Below are 21,828 nucleotides of genomic sequence, written 5' to 3'. Positions count from 1 at the left end.
GACATGGATATATAAAAGATACAATAAAAGGTAGAATCAGCAAATACGGCACAACAGTTTAAAAAAGGGGGGACAAATATGAATATTGGTGTATACATAAAAAATGGATATAAGATGGAAAAAGTGAAAATGAATAAATATAGGAGCACCACATATTGCTAATTAGATTCCTATGTATAGCGCACTTATCCAGATGCACCAACCTTGTAGTATGTGGACCTGCTAACTGCTAGGATTTTCATCAAGAGGTGGTTGTGGCAAAGAAAGGGAGTCAGAGGAAGAGATGGAGCCACAATACAGAGGCTTCATTTGAGATAATAGAATGATACACAAGGAGATTTTTTGGGGGTGGGAGAGCCCCAAGGTAAGTTATTACAAACATGTGGAGACAGAGAGTACGTGAACCATATAAACAATTGGAACCAGGCGGAATCCGATATACCAATATGTACACACACAACAGTTAGAGCATCATTCTGATTTCGCTCCAACATCTGTACATTTACAACACCCGATGTTCTAAGGAGGTCTCCCATCCTTGTACTGGCCGGGCCCAGCCTTGCTTAGCTTCCAAGATCAGACGGTGTCGGGCGTGCCCAAGGTGGTATGATTGTAATAGTGATGTGGGAACATTAGACATGAGCTTAAAGTTCGCCGTATATACAAAAGGGGTACATTCAGTATCCCAGTCTGGATCAGTTTAATATATAGAACCAGAGTTATAGGCCATGTTCATAGACACCAGATAGTGTTAAATAAAGACATATAAATCCTTCCTGGAGGAAAAGGGGAAGGGAATGGAAAATGAAAAGGTTGGAATACAGGGTAAAGGACTTAACCTTTTTTAGCAAGTCACTAGAGCCCCTGATCTCCCCTGGGGGTCTCCCCGCCAGGTACTGGTCAGGCCCAAAACACTGCTTAGCTTCCAAGGTCGGCCGGGGTTGGGCATGTCCAGTGTGGTGTGGCTGTGGTATTATTCAGGAGGCAAGGATAAATTGAAAGGAGAAAGGTGAGGGAGAATAGTATTCAAAGTCTGCTTACATTACAAGAAGGGTGCAATTTCATATCCGTCATTGAAGCCATTTGGGCGCAGGGTGTTCAGTTCATAGATCCAGAACATCTCCCTCCTGGAAAGGAGGTTCGAGAGATCACCGCCTCTTTCTCCCAGGGATACCATTTCGATGCCTTTATAAGTTAGTGACTCCGGGTCAGAGTCATGGCATTGATGGAAGTGTCTTGATACAGACTGTATTTGTGTTTTACGTTTACTTCCTTAAAACTTATTCTATATTTTAACTAAATAGCAACACATTTCTCCATACAGGTCTGAATGAATCTAGTAATCAGTATTTATGGCAACAATATGAGCAGGTATACAAATACAAAGTACAGGTGTATGCTTGTTTTGTGTGCACATTTGGCACCAAAATAGAAATTCACAGACCTTTTAAAAAAAATGAATAGCTTTGCGTATTTACTTTCCGGGTCCCACCAGCATCCCTACATACCATGCAGAGCAGACGCCATCTAATCAGCAATAACTTAGGGTTTCCAGTGTACTCTATGGCCAGGAAAAGGTTCACGTAGGATACCCTTCCGCCCTTTGCTGATAGATAAAGTCTGCTTTAACCTGCTAGGCTGCGGGTATGAGGAAAAACCGGACGATGCCCCCAATTGATAATGTCGATATTATCTTAAACCATGAAGCTATACCTTTAAACACACTTTTACCATGGAGCCGCTGCGGCCGCTAGACTTAATATGCACTCTACGTACTTTGTACGCTATTTGCGTACAAAGTCCCGTACCGTGTACGGACTTAGCGTACAAACGCCGCACTGGGGGTACAAAGTACACACAGCGCGCACACACACTTGATATACTTTAAACCTTATTAGTAATGCAATGCAATGATATTATTACACTCTAAACCTTATGCGGTAAAGCACTGCAATGATGTTACACCTTAAACCTTATGCAGCGCTGACAGTACAAAGTACCCGCAGAGCGTACACACCTTATCAATACACTTTTAAACCTTATACAGTTAGGTAATGTAATGCACTTTAAACCCCAGCAGGGAAAAGAGGACACAACACCGATTTGTAGTTAAACACTGGGCTCCGACACCTCAGCGTATATATCTGGAAGGGGATAACAATACAATTTATACACTACAATATACAACAGAGTAAATGGCTACAGTCAATGTACATACGTGAGAATATTCGCATGCACTTCCTGGTCCAGTCCTCCGCTAATCAGGTAGATAGCGTTAAGAGTCTTCTGACCGGCCAGGCAACAACAGGCTTTTTATGCACTACTTCCAAAAGCAATACAATGGATACTGTAATCCCTTTGTCCATTGGACACAGAGATGCATCTTTACATTACAGGAGAGGTCATAGGTTGATTTGAAAAGGTGGGCGATGTCTTTCTCAACAGCTCTTGTGGGTGGTCTCCTCTGGATTCCTGCCGCATACAGAATATACAGTAAATACAGTGTATATCTATATTCTACTTCTGCACATAACTATACGCAGGAACATGCGATCTTCCTCTAACCAACACCGGAATGTTACCCTTAAAATACCCTACAGCTGGATACTAGACATCACCTTATAACCTTAGTCTGTCCCTTCCTATCATGCAAAGGTGAATCCCTTAGTCCTGGAATCATTTAAACTGTTGATACTTGCTGATGTGGTGCAGGGGGGCTATGCGTACAATGTGCACTATTTAGATTAAATATGTAATGTTTTGATAACCCTCAATGCGCTCACAAACTCCGCCGTAAATACCCATACCAGGCGCAGGACCGCGGGAGCGATCATACGCAAATTGCGGATATGTGCACGCACGGCGGAACAAGTGCACGCGCAGCGGGCATGTGTGTGTTGTTAGTACGTGGTGTGTGCACTGGAATATTTTTCGACTTTGACACTATCCATTAATCAAATATGCATGTTTGCAATTAAAATTTCTCCAATTTATTGGCAAAACACCAAAGCTATCATAAAAATACATGCAATAAAAAAGCAGGACGAGCACACGATTATTGACAAATTGGTTCAATAACCATATAGTTTATTATGCATCACACATATTGTTAGAAAAACTAGTAAACTTCTACAGCCCAAACACTAATTTGACATTTTAAAATAAATGTTTCAAGTGAAGGCATTAAATGCAGTTGAGGATTCCAACTATCGGGGTAATTCTGAGTTTATCGCAGCAGGAACTTTGTAGGCAGTTGGGCAAAATCATGTGCACTGCAGGGGGAGGGCAGATATAACATGTGCAGAGAGAGTAACATTTGGGTGGGTTATTTTGTTTCTGTGCAGGGTAAATACTGGCTGCTTTATTTTTACAACAAACAAAAACGAGAAAGCGCTATTCACTTTGGTAAAATATATTCTTTACTGATATGTATAAAAAACCACAATGCTATAATTACAAGCATAATACCGGCCAGTATGAACTTATAAAACAATCAATACATGTTTCCTAGATCACACAATAAAATATTTCTATATCACCCTTAATTAATAAATCTATTCTGGCTTACTCTTGATATATATGTTACACAATAGATTAATCAATAATTTAGTAGGTTAAGCATGCATGCATTCCAAAAAAACTGAAGAATAAGTTAATATGTTTCCAGTTCCAGCTGCACAATGGGTTAATTTGTATCCAGCAAGTCTCTTATGCAAATATTTGTTAGTAAGAGGCAGCGTGCAAGAATGTTACTATTTTTCATAAAAAACCTCCAACCACTTTTTCCTTTTTGTGGGAGGTATAAATCAAGGTTAGTAAGAGGTGTTAAATTCAGTCCAGAAAAAGATATAATAAGCAATTGCTTTCTAATTCGCTACAACCTCTAACCATCCACTTCTCATACGGTTAGTTTGATTGATTAGGTGAAGCACATATAGTCAGGTTAGTTTGATTGATTGGGTGAAGCACATATAATCAGGTGAATCATTATACTGTGATCCGTTTCCACAAGGACTAGAGTGCATTTAGCAAAAGCACTCACTTACAGCTTTTATCCTTGGTGGCTGTTGTAATTGCCAACCTGATTGAAAAATATATACTCCTTCCCCTGTGCACTGGGGTTGGGAGAAAACAGTTCACCAGCTGGTAATGAGGATTTATGAGCCTCACAATTGATTGCAGCAGATAATGGAGAGTACTCTCCTGACTCACAACTCCTCTGGTATGCCCACAAACGCGTTTCTCCGCCTCCGGGTCCGTTTCAGCGGCTTCGTCAGTGTGAAAAATAGCCGTCCGTCACCTCAGATCCTTAAATACCGTATTTGCCGGTTCGCGCATGCGCACTGCGCACGCGATTCAAGCCTCGTTTTCAATTTCCCCCACTGAGCATGTGCAATCAGCGGGCTTGTAAACCAAGCCTCCTTTTGAGCTTACTCACTATGGAAATAGCTATGCCAGATACATTATCTCCCTCTAATATGTAGTCGTTACTCCACATAATTACATATCTAAATACATAATTATCAGCTCTATCCTTATATCTAGATTAATATACAGGTGACAAGACAACTATAAAACTCTAATCCGTGTTGTAATTAATCTAATAAATCCACATAAAATGCCATCTAGTGGCCGATATTTATATGACATCACTACACATGTATCATCTATAATTCATTTGTTCGTATTGTTTTATTGTATTAATAGGCTCCAATTGTTTAATAGCCTTAATATTCAAATAGTCAAGCTATCACATGATCACATTCCTACCTCATAAGAATTTTTTTTGAACAAAACCATTTATTATTATATACTTAATCAGAACCCCATTTAGTCTATATAAATCAATAGCCCATAATGATCCAATAGCCCATAGTAATAATTCCTCATTTATCCATGATTCTATCAATTCAACATTCATCATGGCTCATTCTTATTTTTTATTATTATTTTTTATTTTTTATTTTTTATTATTATTTATTTATTTGTTAATCGACAAACAACTATCTCAATGTGTTAATTACTTTATTAATTTCTACCCCCAACAGTTATCTAAATTTAGTCCACTAAATTCCATTAAGCTCCACTGTATCATTGAGCCCTCCCGGCACTAATGTATCCATTTTGTAGATCCAGTAGGCCTCTCTCCTACATAGGAGATTAAACCGATCACCGCCCCGTGTGGTATTTTTAACCTGTTCAATTGCTACCATACTGCTGTTGTCAAACTCAGAATTCTGACACATTGTTATATGACTGGACAGAGGATGTTTTGCGCCCTTGGATACGTTTCGCCGATGTTCCATGTTTCTAATGTGCATGGTACGAGTAGTTCTCCCAATGTATTGTTTACCACATTGACAGGTGATCAAATATATAATATATACAGAGTTACAATTTAGAAATTCCTTTATCTGGAATTCTTCCCCCGTATTGGTAGATATAAATCCCACACTCTTTCTCGGTGCATTTTTACACGACAGGCAATTCAATTTACCACATTTGTGGAAACCCAATGGTCTTTCCGGAAGCCACGTTTTTTTAGTATTAGGTATTTTTGATCTTTCAAAGTGGCTTGGCACCAAAATTGAGCGCAAATTATCTGCCTTCCTAAAGATCATCGGACCCTTTGGATCCAGTTGGGGTTTAAGGACTTCATCTAGTAATAGAAGAGACATATTTTTCTTTATAACCCGTTCAATTTGGCGGGCGCACCCATTATATTGTGTGGTAAATAACATACTCCTTTTATTGCTATCCTCATGATTGAAATTTTCCCTTTTATTTTTTCTTTTTGGTTCCAATAATGTTTCCCTATCTATTGCTTCTACTTCATGAAATGATTTTTCCAATAAATCTCGAGGATACCCCTGTTCCTCAAATGCCAACATAAGAGTTCTTGCTTGTGTTTGGTAAGTCAGTAATGAGGTGCAATTTCTTCTAATGCGTACAAATTGTCCCCTGGGGATATTCTCCTTCCATTTTCTTTTATGTGAACTGTCGAATTGAAGATAATTATTTTGATCCACAGATTTAATATGTGTTTTGGTTGTCAACTTGCCATTCTGTACTGAGAGTGCTATATCCAAAAAACTAATCTCCGTTTTACTAAAACTATAGGTGAATTTTAAACCAAATTGGTTGTTGTTTAGTCCTTCCATATATGTCAAAAGTGATTCTAAATCCCCACCCCAAACAAAAATTAAATCATCTATAAAACGGCCATAGTAAACCAGATCCCCACCGAGTCCGCCTCCCCACACATGTTGGTCCTCAAAAACCCCCATGTACAGGTTAGCGAAACTCGGCGCGAACCTGGCTCCCATGGCCACACCCTGTGTCTGTAAATAAAATTGTGAATCAAACAAAAAATAATTATGTGTTAATATAAAGTGAATGGATTTCAACAAGAAGCCACGAAGAGAATCAGAGACCCCACCCTTTTCCAGATACCCCTCTATTGCTTTTATCCCACCTGTATGTGGAATATTGGAATATAGTGATTCTACATCACATGTCACCAAATAATAATGATCTTTCCAAGAAATTTGATTAATTAAATTTAAGAAATGTTGTGTATCCTTAATGTGGGATCTCAGATTCTCCACGTGGCTCTGCAAGTGATGATCTACAAAAAACGATAAATTACTGGTTAAACAACCCACTCCCGAAATAATGGGACGCCCTGGTGGATTAACTAGTGTCTTATGAATTTTGGGCAAATAATAAAATGTGGCCGTGATGGGATGTGGACATAACAAAAAAGTGAAAGTTTCCTTGGATATAGCACTCCCAGCGAATGCATCATCCAGCAATTCCATATATTCTCTTTGGAACTCTGTGGTGGGATTGGTTTTCAACTTACAATAAAACGAGGTGTTATTAAGTTGTCTTGAACATTCACACAGATAATACTCTGTATTTAATATAACAACCCCACCACCCTTATCCGCTGATTTGATTGTTATCTCTTTATTTTGCTGTAGATCTTTCATGGCCTTACGTTCCCCAGGGGTCAAATTGTCCCCATATAACTGTTTATCTGCCCTTTCACAAATATTTCTAAAACTGGCAAGGGTAGATTTGTAAAAGCTTTCTACATACGGACCTTTGTAATTCAATGGGTAAAAATCCGAGCTTTTTTTGAAAGTTTTAGTTATATCATAGATTGGAGCGATGACCGCTTCAACCTGGCTGGGGTCTCCTGCCCCATTCTGTTGTAGTGATTCCAGAATCTCTAGAGCAATATCATCATCCCTATCCAGTACAATGGGATTTTCATCCACTTTATGTGCTTTAAGAGTTTTAAGTGCAAAATAACGCTTATGACTTAAGGTCCGTACATACCTGTTGAGGTCGACAAAAAGTCGAAATAAATTGGGTTTAGCTACCGGTGCGAAATTCATACCCTTTTCTAAAAGATTGCGCGAACCGTCAAATACGGTATTTAAGGATCTGAGGTGATGGACGGCTATTTTTCACACTGACGAAGCCGCTGAAACGGACCCGGAGGCGGAGAAACGCGTTTGTGGGCATACCAGAGGAGTTGTGAGTCAGGAGAGTACTCTCCATTATCTGCTGCAATCAATTGTGAGGCTCATAAATCCTCATTACCGGCTGGTGAACTGTTTTCTCCCAACCCCAGTGCACAGGGGAAGGAGTATATATTTTTCAATCAGGTTGGCAATTACAACAGCCACCAAGGATAAAAGCTGTAAGTGAGTGCTTTTGCTAAATGCACTCTAGTCCTTGTGGAAACGGATCACAGTATAATGATTCACCTGATTATATGTGCTTCACCCAATCAATCAAACTAACCTGACTATATGTGCTTCACCTAATCAATCAAACTAACCGTAGGAGAAGTGGATGGTTAGAGGATGTAGCAAATTAGAAAGCAATTGCTTATTATATCTTTTTCTGGACTGAATTTAACACCTCTTACTAACCTTGATTTATACCTCCCACAAAAAGGAAAAAGTGGTTGGAGGTTTTTTATGAAAAATAGTAACATTCTTGCACGCTGCCTCTTACTAACAAATATTTGCATAAGAGACTTGCTGGATACAAATTAACCCATTGTGCAGCTGGAACTGGAAACATATTAACTTATTCTTCAGTTTTTTTGGAATGCATGCATGCTTAACCTACTAAATTATTGATTAATCTATTGTGTAACATATATATCAAGTGTAAGCCAGAATAGATTTATTAATTAAGGGTGATATAGAAATATTTTATTGTGTGATCTAGGAAACATGTATTGATTGTTTTATAAGTTCATACTGGCCGGTATTATGCTTGTAATTATAGCATTGTGGTTTTTTATACATATCAGTAAAGAATATATTTTAACAAAGTGAATAGCGCTTTCTCGTTTTTGTTTGTTGTATTCTGCTGTGGAGGGGTTAGGATCATCCCTCAGAGTATAGCTGCTTTTCACTTTGGACGTGACAGCGCCATGTGCAAATTTGTATTTTAGTGTTTGTTTTCCAATTGATCCTTTGCACAGGCGGCTATCACTTATTCAAATTTATTTAAATTCACCAATATTCAGTAAATTTATTTTTAGGTTATTCTATATATTAGTGTTGTTAATTGGCAATAATTAAGAAAATGGCACAACTAACTTGTATTACTAATAGATTGGAGAGACGTGATCACTACCTTAAAGGTAAAAAAATTATAACCACAGAATGTTCTCAGAATGGAGTGTCAGAAATGCATCGTCTATTCAATAGATTAGAACAACTTTGCATTTCAGAAACCAAGCAATGGTGGGACCAAATTTCCCTTCAGAAATATCTTGATAGGGATCTTATACCTAGGGGTTTGAGAATTATGAAGGAATCCACATTTAAGGATAATAAGGAATTTACTGAGGAATGGAATTCCACTTTGGATACTTGCTCTAAAAACCTCATTAAATTGCTTATAAAATATAGAGAACAGCGAACGATAGAACTTCAATCTGAAATTGATGAGGTACACACCTTACTTAAGGTTTATGAAAAATCAGAAGAATATAGAGAAAGGGATGTAAAAGTGAATAAAAAGTTGGAGGAATTTGAGCAATCCTTAATTACTAGGAAAGAGAACAAAATGGAAAGGGATGTTGTAGACTACCAAAGTGGAAATGTTCGTAGTTACAATAGAACATCAAGACCCCCAGAACGGGAGTATCAGGCCCCAAGTTATAGATATCAAAATTCCAGGGTTAAATCGCAGAGAAGAACCAACAATCAATATCAGCAGAGACAGTATTGGCCCAATAGAGACAACCGACAAAAAGACAGACAGACTAATAATTGGTCCTATAGAAATAGATACCAAGTACTAGATACAAATGGGGGAGATTCAGACACACCCAGATTCAGGTATAAAAATAGAATGAGACCCTCAGAGACTGAAGATGATGGTGATGTCACCCCCATAAATAAAGATTTTTTAGGATCAGGCAGGTATCAGGGTCCAAACATGTGGCAAACAGTAAGGGAACAGAGGAAAAGAGGAAGAAACAGAGATACAGAGGATGTAGAGGAGGGAGAAGGAAACAGAATAAAAAACCCCTGCAGAAGGTAGAGCATATGAGTTCAGGCAAGGGCATTTTTAATTTGTCTAAAAAAACACTTACCCAAGATGAAATTAATCTTTTAGAAAAGGGTATGAATTTCGCACCGGTAGCTAAACCCAATTTATTTCGACTTTTTGTCGACCTCAACAGGTAAGTCGTAAGCGTTATTTTGCACTTAAAACTCTAAAAGCACATAAAGTGGATGAAAATCCCATTGTACTGGATAGGGATGATGATATTGCTCTAGAGATTCTGGAATCACTACAACAGAATGGGGCAGGAGACCCCAGCCAGGTTGAAGCGGTCATCGCTCCAATCTATGATATAACTAAAACTTTCAAAAAAAGCTCGGATTTTTACCCATTGAATTACAAAGGTCCGTATGTAGAAAGCTTTTACAAATCTACCCTTGCCAGTTTTAGAAATATTTGTGAAAGGGCAGATAAACAGTTATATGGGGACAATTTGACCCCTGGGGAACGTAAGGCCATGAAAGATCTACAGCAAAATAAAGAGATAACAATCAAATCAGCGGATAAGGGTGGTGGGGTTGTTATATTAAATACAGAGGATTATCTGTGTGAATGTTCAAGACAACTTAATAACACCTCGTTTTATTGTAAGTTGAAAACCAATCCCACCACAGAGTTCCAAAGAGAATATATGGAATTGCTGGATGATGCATTCGCTGGGAGTGCTATATCCAAGGAAACTTTCACTTTTTTGTTATGTCCACATCCCATCACGGCCACATTTTATTATTTGCCCAAAATTCATAAGACACTAGTTAATCCACCAGGGCGTCCCATTATTTCGGGAGTGGGTTGTTTAACCAGTAATTTATCGTTTTTTGTAGATCATCACTTGCAGAGCCACGTGGAGAATCTGAGATCCCACATTAAGGATACACAACATTTCTTAAATTTAATTAATTAAATTTCTTGGAAAGATCATTATTATTTGGTGACATGTGATGTAGAATCACTATATTCCAATATTCCACATACAGGTGGGATAAAAGCAATAGAGGGGTATCTGGAAAAGGGTGGGGTCTCTGATTCTCTTCGTGGCTTCTTGTTGAAATCCATTCACTTTATATTAACACATAATTATTTTTTGTTTGATTCCCAATTTTATTTACAGACACAGGGTGTGGCCATGGGAGCCAGGTTCGCGCCGAGTTTCGCTAACCTGTACATGGGGGTTTTTGAGGACCAACATGTGTGGGGAGGCGGACTCGGTGGGGATCTGGTTTACTATGGCCGTTTTATAGATGATTTAATTTTTGTTTGGGGTGGGGATTTAGAATCACTTTTGACATATATGGAAGGACTAAACAACAACCAATTTGGTTTAAAATTCACCTATAGCTTTAGTAAAACGGAGATTAGTTTTTTGGATATAGCACTCTCAGTACAGAATGGCAAGTTGACAACCAAAACACATATTAAATCTGTGGATCAAAATAATTATCTTCAATTCGACAGTTCACATAAAAGAAAATGGAAGGAGAATATCCCCAGGGGACAATTTGTACGCATTAGAAGAAATTGCACCTCATTACTGACTTACCAAACACAAGCAAGAACTCTTATGTTGGCATTTGAGGAACAGGGGTATCCTCGAGATTTATTGGAAAAATCATTTCATGAAGTAGAAGCAATAGATAGGGAAACATTATTGGAACCAAAAAGAAAAACTAAAAGGGAAAATTTCAATCATGAGGATAGCAATAAAAGGAGTATGTTATTTACCACACAATATAATGGGTGCGCCCGCCAAATTGAACGGGTTATAAAGAAAAATATGTCTCTTCTATTACTAGATGAAGTCCTTAAACCCCAACTGGATCCAAAGGGTCCGATGATCTTTAGGAAGGCAGATAATTTGCGCTCAATTTTGGTGCCAAGCCACTTTGAAAGATCAAAAATACCTAATACTAAAAAAACGTGGCTTCCGGAAAGACCATTGGGTTTCCACAAATGTGGTAAATTGAATTGCCTGTCGTGTAAAAATGCACCGAGAAAGAGTGTGGGATTTATATCTACCAATACGGGGGAAGAATTCCAGATAAAGGAATTTCTAAATTGTAACTCTGTATATATTATATATTTGATCACCTGTCAATGTGGTAAACAATACATTGGGAGAACTACTCGTACCATGCACATTAGATACATGGAACATCGGCGAAACGTATCCAAGGGCGCAAAACATCCTCTGTCCAGTCATATAACAATGTGTCAGAATTCTGAGTTTGACAACAGCAGTATGGTAGCAATTGAACAGGTTAAAAATACCACACGGGGCGGTGATCGGTTTAATCTCCTATGTAGGAGAGAGGCCTACTGGATCTACAAAATGGATACATTAGTGCCGGGAGGGCTCAATGATACAGTGGAGCTTAATGGAATTTAGTGGACTAAATTTAGATAACTGTTGGGGGTAGAAATTAATAAAGTAATTAACACATTGAGATAGTTGTTTGTCGATTAACAAATAAATAAATAATAATAAAAAATAAAAAATAATAATAAAAAATAAGAATGAGCCATGATGAATGTTGAATTGATAGAATCATGGATAAATGAGGAATTATTACTATGGGCTATTGGATCATTATGGGCTATTGATTTATATAGACTAAATGGGGTTCTGATTAAGTATATAATAATAAATGGTTTTGTTCAAAAAAAATTCTTATGAGGTAGGAATGTGATCATGTGATAGCTTGACTATTTGAATATTAAGGCTATTAAACAATTGGAGCCTATTAATACAATAAAACAATACGAACAAATGAATTATAGATGATACATGTGTAGTGATGTCATATAAATATCGGCCACTAGATGGCATTTTATGTGGATTTATTAGATTAATTACAACACGGATTAGAGTTTTATAGTTGTCTTGTCACCTGTATATTAATCTAGATATAAGGATAGAGCTGATAATTATGTATTTAGATATGTAATTATGTGGAGTAACGACTACATATTAGAGGGAGATAATGTATCTGGCATAGCTATTTCCATAGTGAGTAAGCTCAAAAGGAGGCTTGGTTTACAAGCCCGCTGATTGCACATGCTCAGTGGGGGAAATTGAAAACGAGGCTTGAATCGCGTGCGCAGTGCGCATGCGCGAACCGGCAAATACGGTATTTAAGGATCTGAGGTGACGGACGGCTATTTTTCACACTGACGAAGCCGCTGAAACGGACCCGGAGGCGGAGAAACGCGTTTGTGGGCATACCAGAGGAGTTGTGAGTCAGGAGAGTACTCTCCATTATCTGCTGCAATCAATTGTGAGGCTCATAAATCCTCATTACCGGCTGGTGAACTGTTTTCTCCCAACCCCAGTGCACAGGGGAAGGAGTATATATTTTTCAATCAGGTTGGCAATTACAACAGCCACCAAGGATAAAAGCTGTAAGTGAGTGCTTTTGCTAAATGCACTCTAGTCCTTGTGGAAACGGATCACAGTATAATGATTCACCTGATTATATGTGCTTCACCCAATCAATCAAACTAACCTGACTATATGTGCTTCACCTAATCAATCAAACTAACCGTATGAGAAGTGGATGGTTAGAGGTTGTAGCGAATTAGAAAGCAATTGCTTATTATATCTTTTTCTGGACTGAATTTAGCACCTCTTACTAACCTTGATTTATACCTCCCACAAAAAGGAAAAAGTGGTTGGAGTTTTTTTATGAAAAATAGTAACATTCTTGCACGCTGCCTCTTACTAACAAATATTTGCATAAGAGACTTGCTGGATACAAATTAACCCATTGTGCAGCTGGAACTGGAAACATATTAACTTATTCTTCAGTTTTTTTGGAATGCATGCATGCTTAACCTACTAAATTATTGATTAATCTATTGTGTAACATATATATCAAGTGTAAGCCAGAATAGATTTATTAATTAAGGGTGATATAGAAATATTTTATTGTGTGATCTAGGAAACATGTATTGATTGTTTTATAAGTTCATACTGGCCGGTATTATGCTTGTAATTATAGCATTGTGGTTTTTTATACATATCAGTAAAGAATATATTTTACCAAAGTGAATAGCGCTTTCTCGTTTTTGTTTGTTGTATTCTGCTGTGGAGGGGTTAGGATCATCCCTCAGAGTATAGCTGCTTTTCACTTTGGACGTGACAGCGCCATGTGCAAATTTGTATTTTAGTGCTTTATTTTTACACTGCACTTTAGATTTTAGATTGAACACACCCCACCCAAATCTAACTCTCTCTGCACATGTTACATCTGCCCCACCTGCAGTGCACATGGTTTTGCCCAACTGCTAACAGAGTTCCTGCTGCGATCAACTAAGAATTACTCCTATATACTTAAATTTCTATTTTCATTAATAGGAAAATAGGAAAAATAGAATCAATTTAAAAATAAACCATATATTAGAAAAATGTGGAGAGAGAGTAGTCTGAATTGAGTTGGAAAGCAACTATTTACTTCCTCTCAGCCATTGAACTTAAACTTGCCAGCCATGAGCCAATTCCAAGCTTGAGAACTTTGCATCAATTGAAGCACACGTTCTTTAGTGCTTGCAATGTCTTCTGCATTGAAGTCACAAGCTGTCCAATGTTGATGGGAACTCATTTGCTTCATTCAAGTAATGCTCTGTGAGAACAGTATGTGGCTCTAACCTCAGACCTTCCCTAAGGCTGACTTTAAGAGCAACTAGAGTGCTCTGTGTGTAGCCTCAACACTGAGCTTCTCACCACATGCTGAACTCTTAGTTTCAAGACTATTTTAAAGCTCAACTTCAAAGGCATACGGAAACTTAGTGAGACAAAAAAATGAAAACTGAACTAAAAGGAGTCACACACTAATATTTTTATCTTCTCAACAATTGCAGAAACATCTTGTAAAACTCAAAGGCATCAATATCTAAATTGCACACTTAGTAATTAAAAAAATATAAAAACAATTTTCTGCTACAACACAGTTCATTTGCATATGCCCGCCCAGAAATAGAATAATGTAATCACAGAAAACATAGGAAATATGGTCAGATTATTAAAATGCTGACAAAATGCATGATATTGGAAGATTGAGGTTGAGAATTTTTGTTTTGTGCTACCTATCCATTAATCAAATATGCATGTTTGCAATTAAAATTTCTCCAATTTATTGGCAAACCACCAAAGCTATCATACAAATACATGCAATAAAAAAGCAGGGGGCGAGCACACGATTATTGACAAATTGGTTCAATAATCATATAATTTATTATGCATCACACATATTGTTAGAAAAACTAGTAAACTTCTACAGCCCAAACACTAATTTGACATTTTAAAATAAATGTTTCAAGTGAAGGCATTAAATGCAGTTGGGGATTCCAACTATCGGGGTAATTCTGAGTTGATCACAGCAGGAACTTTGTTAGCAGTTGGGCAAAATCATGTGCACTGCAGGGGGGAGGGCAGATATAACATGTGCAGAGAAAGTTACATTTGGGTGGGTTATTTTGTTTCTGTGCAGGGTAAATACTGGCTGCTTTATTTTTACACTGCACTTTAGATTTCAGATTGAACACACCCCACCCAAATCTAACTCTCTCTGCACGTTACATCTGCCCCACCTGCAGTGCACATGGTTTTGCCCAACTGCTAACAAAGATCCTGCTGCGATGAACTAAGAATTACTCCTATATACTTAAATTTCTATTTTCATTAATAGGAAAATAGGAAAAATAGAATCAATTTAAAAATAAACCATATATTAGAAAAATGTGGAGAGAGAGTAGTCTGAATTGAGTTGGAAAGCAACTATTTACTTCCTCTCAGCCATTGAACTTAAACTTGCCAGCCATGAGCCAATTCCAAGCTTGAGAACTTTGCATCAATTGAAGCACACGTTCTTTAGTGCTTGCAATGTCTTCTGCATTGAAGTCACAAGCTGTCCAATGTTGATGGGAACTCATTTGCTTCATTCAAGTAATGCTCTGTGAGAACAGTATGTGGCTCTAGCCTCAGACCTTCCCTAAGGCTGACTTTAAGAGCAACTAGAGTGCTCTCAGTGTTGCCAACTCTGAAATGAAAAACAAGCAACCGATGTCTGAAAAATAAGTCCAAAACAAGCCCAAACCAATCCTAAAAAGCCCAAAAAAAAGCCCAACTCAAGTTTTTTTTTTAATATAAAAACAAACATTATTGTTTGTCTTATTAAAATACATATCATTATTTATATAATCTGCCTTTAAGGTCTTTACAATGATATTTATCAGCACAAAACTGGCTTTTAAAGAATACTGGAATTTGTATAAATATTATAGTTAGAGTTGTGAATTTAAGATACTATACTTTCATGTTTCCTCTAAAGAAAAATCTCAAGTGAAAATTGCCAGCTGTATATACTGTATCTGTGGTCATTTGTATTCACTGTGAAATATTTATGCGATGGAAAGATAAAACAAATAATCTTACAACATCCAACTTTGTACTTATATTAAATAAATAAAGAGGCCAAATCAAGGTAACAAAACAAAAGATTATTAAGACAATTCAAAATAATAAATGCATATATAAATATTAAATAGTAACTCAATTCAATAAATAACAAAGGAATTACTGAGAGGTAAAGTGCATTGCAGATGGCATACTATGTGAGGTAAAGAGCATGGCACACTGTGTGAAGTATAGTGCATTGCAGATAGCACACTGGGGGTCATTACGAGTTGTTCGCTCGTTGCCGATTTTCGCAACGGAGCGATTAAGGCAAAAATGCGCATGCGCATGGTACGCATTGCGCATGCGCTAAGTATTTTAGCACAAAACTTAGTAGATTTACTCACGTCCGAACGAAGAATTTTCATCGTTGAAGTGATCGGAGTGTGATTGAAAGGAAGTGGGTGTTTCTGGGCGGAAACTGACCATTTTCTGGGAGTGTGCGGAAAAACACAGGCGTGCCAGGATAAAACGCGGGAGTGTCTGGAGAAATGGGGGAGTGGCTGGCCGAACGCAGGGCGTGTTTGTGACGTCAAACCAGGAACGAAACGGGCTGAGCTGATCGCAGTGTAGGAGTAAGTGTGGAGCTACTCAGAAACTGCTAAGAATTATTTATTCGCAATTCTGCTAATCTTTCATTCGCAATTCTGCTAAGCGAAGATACACTCCCAGAGGGCGGCGGCCTAGCGTGTGCAGTGCTGCTAAAAGCAGCTAGCGAGCGAACAACTCGGAATGACCCCCACTGTGTGAGGTAAAGTGCATGGCACACTGTGTGAAGTAAAGTGCATTGCAGATGGCATACTGTGAGGTAAAGTACATAGCACACTGAATTTCAAAGGTTTTATGTAAAATGGATATAAGCAAATTCATCTGAGCTGTCTCCATCGTCTATAGAAGCTTCCATGTTATATATTCCTGAGTTGAAGTGCTGAAGCATATTGGTAGTTGGTTTAAAATCCTTGCAACAAATACCCAAGCGTCTTAAACCATATCTGACATAAAACCACATAAAGTGGTCCTAAATTGCTTCACTGTTGTGTGTCTGGTCAGTGTCTTTGTTGTTGTCATTGTTAAAAACAAATTAGCCCTACTGAATACACACATCCGGCAGTCGGCAACAATAGACATAATGAATGACTCATCATCATTTCTTTAAGACTCTATTCATCCACAACGTCTCACCTACAGTATGTCTGTGTGAGGATCTGTGTTATGTGGATGAATGACTAATTATCTCTGAAAGTCGGTGTCAGTGATACCTAAAAACAAAAGAAGCCCAAAAACAAGCAGCAAAAAAAATTATAAGCCCAAAAACAAGCAACAAGCAACCACCCAAAAAAAATAAGCAACCAGAAGAAAAAACAAGCCCAATTCCGCTTGTTATAAGCTGAATTGGCAACTATGAGTGCTCTGTGTGTAGCCTCAATACTGAGCTTCTCACCACATGCTGAGCTCTTAGTTTCAAGACTATTTTAAAGCTCAACTTCAAAGGCATAAGGAAACTTAGTGAGACAAAAAAATGAAAACTGAACTAAAAGGAGGCACACACTAATATTTTTATCTTCTCGACAATTGCAGAAACATCTTGTAAAACTCAAAGGCATCAATATCTAAATTGCACACTTAGTAATTAAAAAAATATAAAAACAATTTTCTGCTACAACACAGTTCATTTGCATATGCCCGCCCAGAAGTAGAATAATGTAATCACAGAAAACATAGGAAATATGGTCAGATTATTAAAATGCTGACAAAATGCATGATATTGGAAGATTGAGGTTGAGAATTTTTGTTTTGTGCTACCTATCCATTAATCAAATATGCATGTTTGCAATTAAAATTTCTCCAATTTATTGGCAAACCACCAAAGCTGTCATACAAATACATGCAATAAAAAAGCAGGGGGCGAGCACACGATTATTGACAAATTGGTTCAATAATCATATAGTTTATTATGCATCACACATATTGTTAGAAAAACTAGTAAACTTCTACAGCCCAAACACTAATTTGACATTTTAAAATAAATGTTTCAAGTGAAGGCATTAAATGCAGTTGAGGATTCCAACTATCGGGGTAATTCTGAGTTGATCACAGCAGGAACTTTGTTAGCAGTTGGGCAAAATCATGTGCACTGCAGGGGGGAGGGCAGATATAACATGTGCAGAGAGAGTTACATTTGGGTGGGTTATTTTGTTTCTGTGCAGGGTAAATACTGGCTGCTTTATTTTTACACTGCACTTTAGATTTCAGATTGAACACACCCCACCCAAATCTAACTCTCTCTGCACATGTTACATCTGCCCCACCTGCAGTGCACATGGTTTTGCCCAACTGCTAACAAAGTTCCTGCTGCGATCAACTAAGAATTACTCCTATATACTTAAATTTCTATTTTCATTAATAGGAAAATAGGAAAAATAGAATCAATTTAAAAATAAACCATATATTAGAAAAATGTGGAGAGAGAGTAGTCTGAATTGAGTTGGAAAGCAACTATTTACTTCCTCTCAGCCATTGAACTTAAACTTGCCAGCCATGAGCCAATTCCAAGCTTGAGAACTTTGCATCAATTGAAGCACACGTTCTTTAGTGCTTGCAATGTCTTCTGCATTGAAGTCACAAGCTGTCCAATGTTGATGGGAACTCATTTGCTTCATTCAAGTAATGCTCTGTGAGAACAGTATGTGGCTCTAGCCTCAGACCTTCCCTAAGACTGACTTTAAGAGCAACTAGAGTGCTCTGTGTGTAGCCTCAACACTGAGCTTCTCACCACATGCTGAGCTCTTAGTTTCAAGACTATTTTAAAGCTCAACTTCAAAGGCATAAGGAAACTTAAGGAGACAACAAATGAAAACTGAACTAAAATGAGGCACACACTAATATTTTTATCTTCTCGACAATTGCAGAAACATCTTGTAAAACTCAAAGGCATCAATATCTAAATTGCACACTTAGTAATTAAAAAAATATAAAAACAATTTTCTGCTACAACACAGTTCATTTGCATATGCCCGCCCAGAAGTAGAATAATGTAATCACAGAAAACATAGGAAATATGGTCATATTATTAAAATGCTGACAAAATGCATGATATTGGAAGATTGAGGTTGAGAATTTTTGTTTGGTGCTACCTATCCATTAATCAAATATGCATGTTTGCAATTAAAATTTCTCCAATTTATTGGCAAAACACCAAAGCTATCATAAAAATACATGCAATAAAAAAGCAGGGCGAGCATACGATTATTGACAAATTGGTTCAATAATCATATAGTTTATTATGCATCACACATATTGTTAGAAAAACTAGTAAACTTCTACAGCCAAAACACCAATTTGACATTTTAAAATAAATGTTTCAAGTGAAGGCATTAAATGCAGTTGAGGATTCCAACTATCGGGGTAATTCTGAGTTGATCGCAGCATGAACTTTGGGGGTCATTCCGAGTTGTTCGCTCGTTATTTTTATGTCGCAACGGAGCGAGTAGTCGCTACTGCGCATGCGCAATGTCCGCAGTGCGACTGCACCAAGTAAATTTGCTATGCAGTTAGGACTTTTACTCACGGCATTATGAGGTTTTTTCTTCGTTCTGGTGAACGTAATGTGATTGACAGGAAGTGGGTGTTTCTGGGCGGAAACTGGCCGTTTTATGGGTGTGTGTGAAAAAACGCTACCGTTTCTGTGAAAAACGCGGGAGTGGCTGGAGAAACAGAGGAGTGTCTTGGCGAACGCTGGGTGTGTTTGTGACGTCAAACCAGGAACGACAAGCACTGAACTGATCGCAGATGCCGAGTAAGTTTGGAGCTACTCAGAAACTGCTAAGAAGTGTCTATTCGCAATTCTGCTAATCTTTCGTTCGCAATTTTACTATGCTAAGATTCACTCCCAGTAGGCGGCGGCTTAGCGTGTGCAATGCTGCTAAAAGCAGCTTGCGAGCGGACAACTCGGAATGACCCCCTTTGTTAGCAGTTGGGCAAAATCATGTGCAATGCAAAGGGGGGCAGATATAACATGTACAGAGAGAGTTACATTTGGGTAGGTTATTTTGTTTCTGTGCAGGGTAAATACTGGCTGCTCTATTTTTACACTGCAATTTAGATTTCAGATTGAACAAACCCCACCCAAATCTAACTCTCTCTGCACATGTTACATCTGCCCCACCTGCAGTGCACATGGTTTTGCCCAACTGCTAACAAAATTCCTGCTGTGATCAACTCAGAATTACCCCTATATGCTTAATTTTCTATTTTCATTAATGGGAAAATAGGAAAAATAGAATCAATTTAAAAATTAACCATATATTAGAAGAATATGGAGAGAGAGTAGTCTGAATTGAGTTGGAAAGCAACTATTTACTTCCTCTCAGCCATTGAACTTAAACTTGCCAGCCATGAGCCAATTCCAAGCTTGAGAACTTTGCATCAATTGAAGCACACGTTCTTTAATGCTTGCAATGTCTTCTGCTTTGAAGTCACAAGCTGTCCAATGTTGATGGGAACTCATTTGCTTCATTCAAGTAATGCTCTGTGAGAACAGTATGTGGCTCTAGCCTCAGACCTTCCCTAAGGCTGACTTTAAGAGCAACTAGAGTGCTCTGTGTGTAGCCTCAACACTGAGCTTCTCACCACATGCTGAGCGCTTAGTTTCAAGACTATTTTAAAGCTCAACTTCAAAGGCATAAGGAAACTTAGGGAGACGAAAAAAAGAAAACTGAACTAAAATGAGGCACACACTAATATTTTTATCTTCTCGACAATTGCAGAAACATCTTGTAAAACTCAAAGGCATCAATATCTAAATTGCACACTTAGTAATTAAAAAAATATAAAAACAATTTTCTGCTACTACACAGTTCATTTGCATATGCCCGCCCAGAAGTAGAATAATGTAATCACAGAAAACATAGGAAATATGGTCAGATTATTAAAATGCAGACAAAATGCATGATATTGGAAGATTGAGGTTGAGAATTTTTGTTTTGTGCTACCTATCCATTAATCAAATATGCATGTTTGCAATTAAAATTTCTCCAATTTATTGGCAAAACACCAAAGCTATCATAAAAATACATGCAATTAAAAAGCAGGGCGAGCATACGATTATTGACAAATTGGTTCAATAATCATATAGTTTATTATGCATCACACATATTGTTAGAAAAACTAGTAAACTTCTACAGCCCAAACACTAATTTGACATTTTAAAATAAATGTTTCAAGTGAAGGCATTAAATGCAGTTGAGGATTCCAACTATCGGGGTAATTCTGAGTTGATCACAGCAGGAACTTTGTTAGCAGTTGGGCAAAATCATGTGCACTGCAGGGGGGAGGGCAGATATAACATGTGCAGAGAAAGTTACATTTGGGTGGGTTATTTTGTTTCTGTGCAGGGTAAATACTGGCTGCTTTATTTTTACACTGCACTTTAGATTTTAGATTGAACACACCCCACCCAAATCTAACTCTCTCTGCACATGTTACATCTGCCCCACCTGCAGTGCACATGGTTTTGCCCAACTGCTAACAGAGTTCCTGCTGCGATCAACTAAGAATTACTCCTATATACTTAAATTTCTATTTTCATTAATAGGAAAATAGGAAAAATAGAATCAATTTAAAAATAAACCATATATTAGAAAAATGTGGAGAGAGAGTAGTCTGAATTGAGTTGGAAAGCAACTATTTACTTCCTCTCAGCCATTGAACTTAAACTTGCCAGCCATGAGCCAATTCCAAGCTTGAGAACTTTGCATCAATTGAAGCACACG

General features: G+C 37.8%; 1 pseudogene; it reads right to left on the bottom strand.

The window, feature by feature from the left end:
* Positions 1-499: 499 nt before the first annotated feature.
* LOC134944792 (5S ribosomal RNA) lies at positions 500-618 on the bottom strand (annotated as a pseudogene).
* Positions 619-21,828: the final 21,210 nt, after the last annotated feature.

Source organism: Pseudophryne corroboree, chromosome 1 (assembly GCF_028390025.1).
Source record: "Pseudophryne corroboree isolate aPseCor3 chromosome 1, aPseCor3.hap2, whole genome shotgun sequence".
NCBI lineage: Eukaryota > Metazoa > Chordata > Amphibia > Anura > Myobatrachidae > Pseudophryne > Pseudophryne corroboree.
This window is presented reverse-complemented; position numbering and strand designations above follow the sequence as displayed.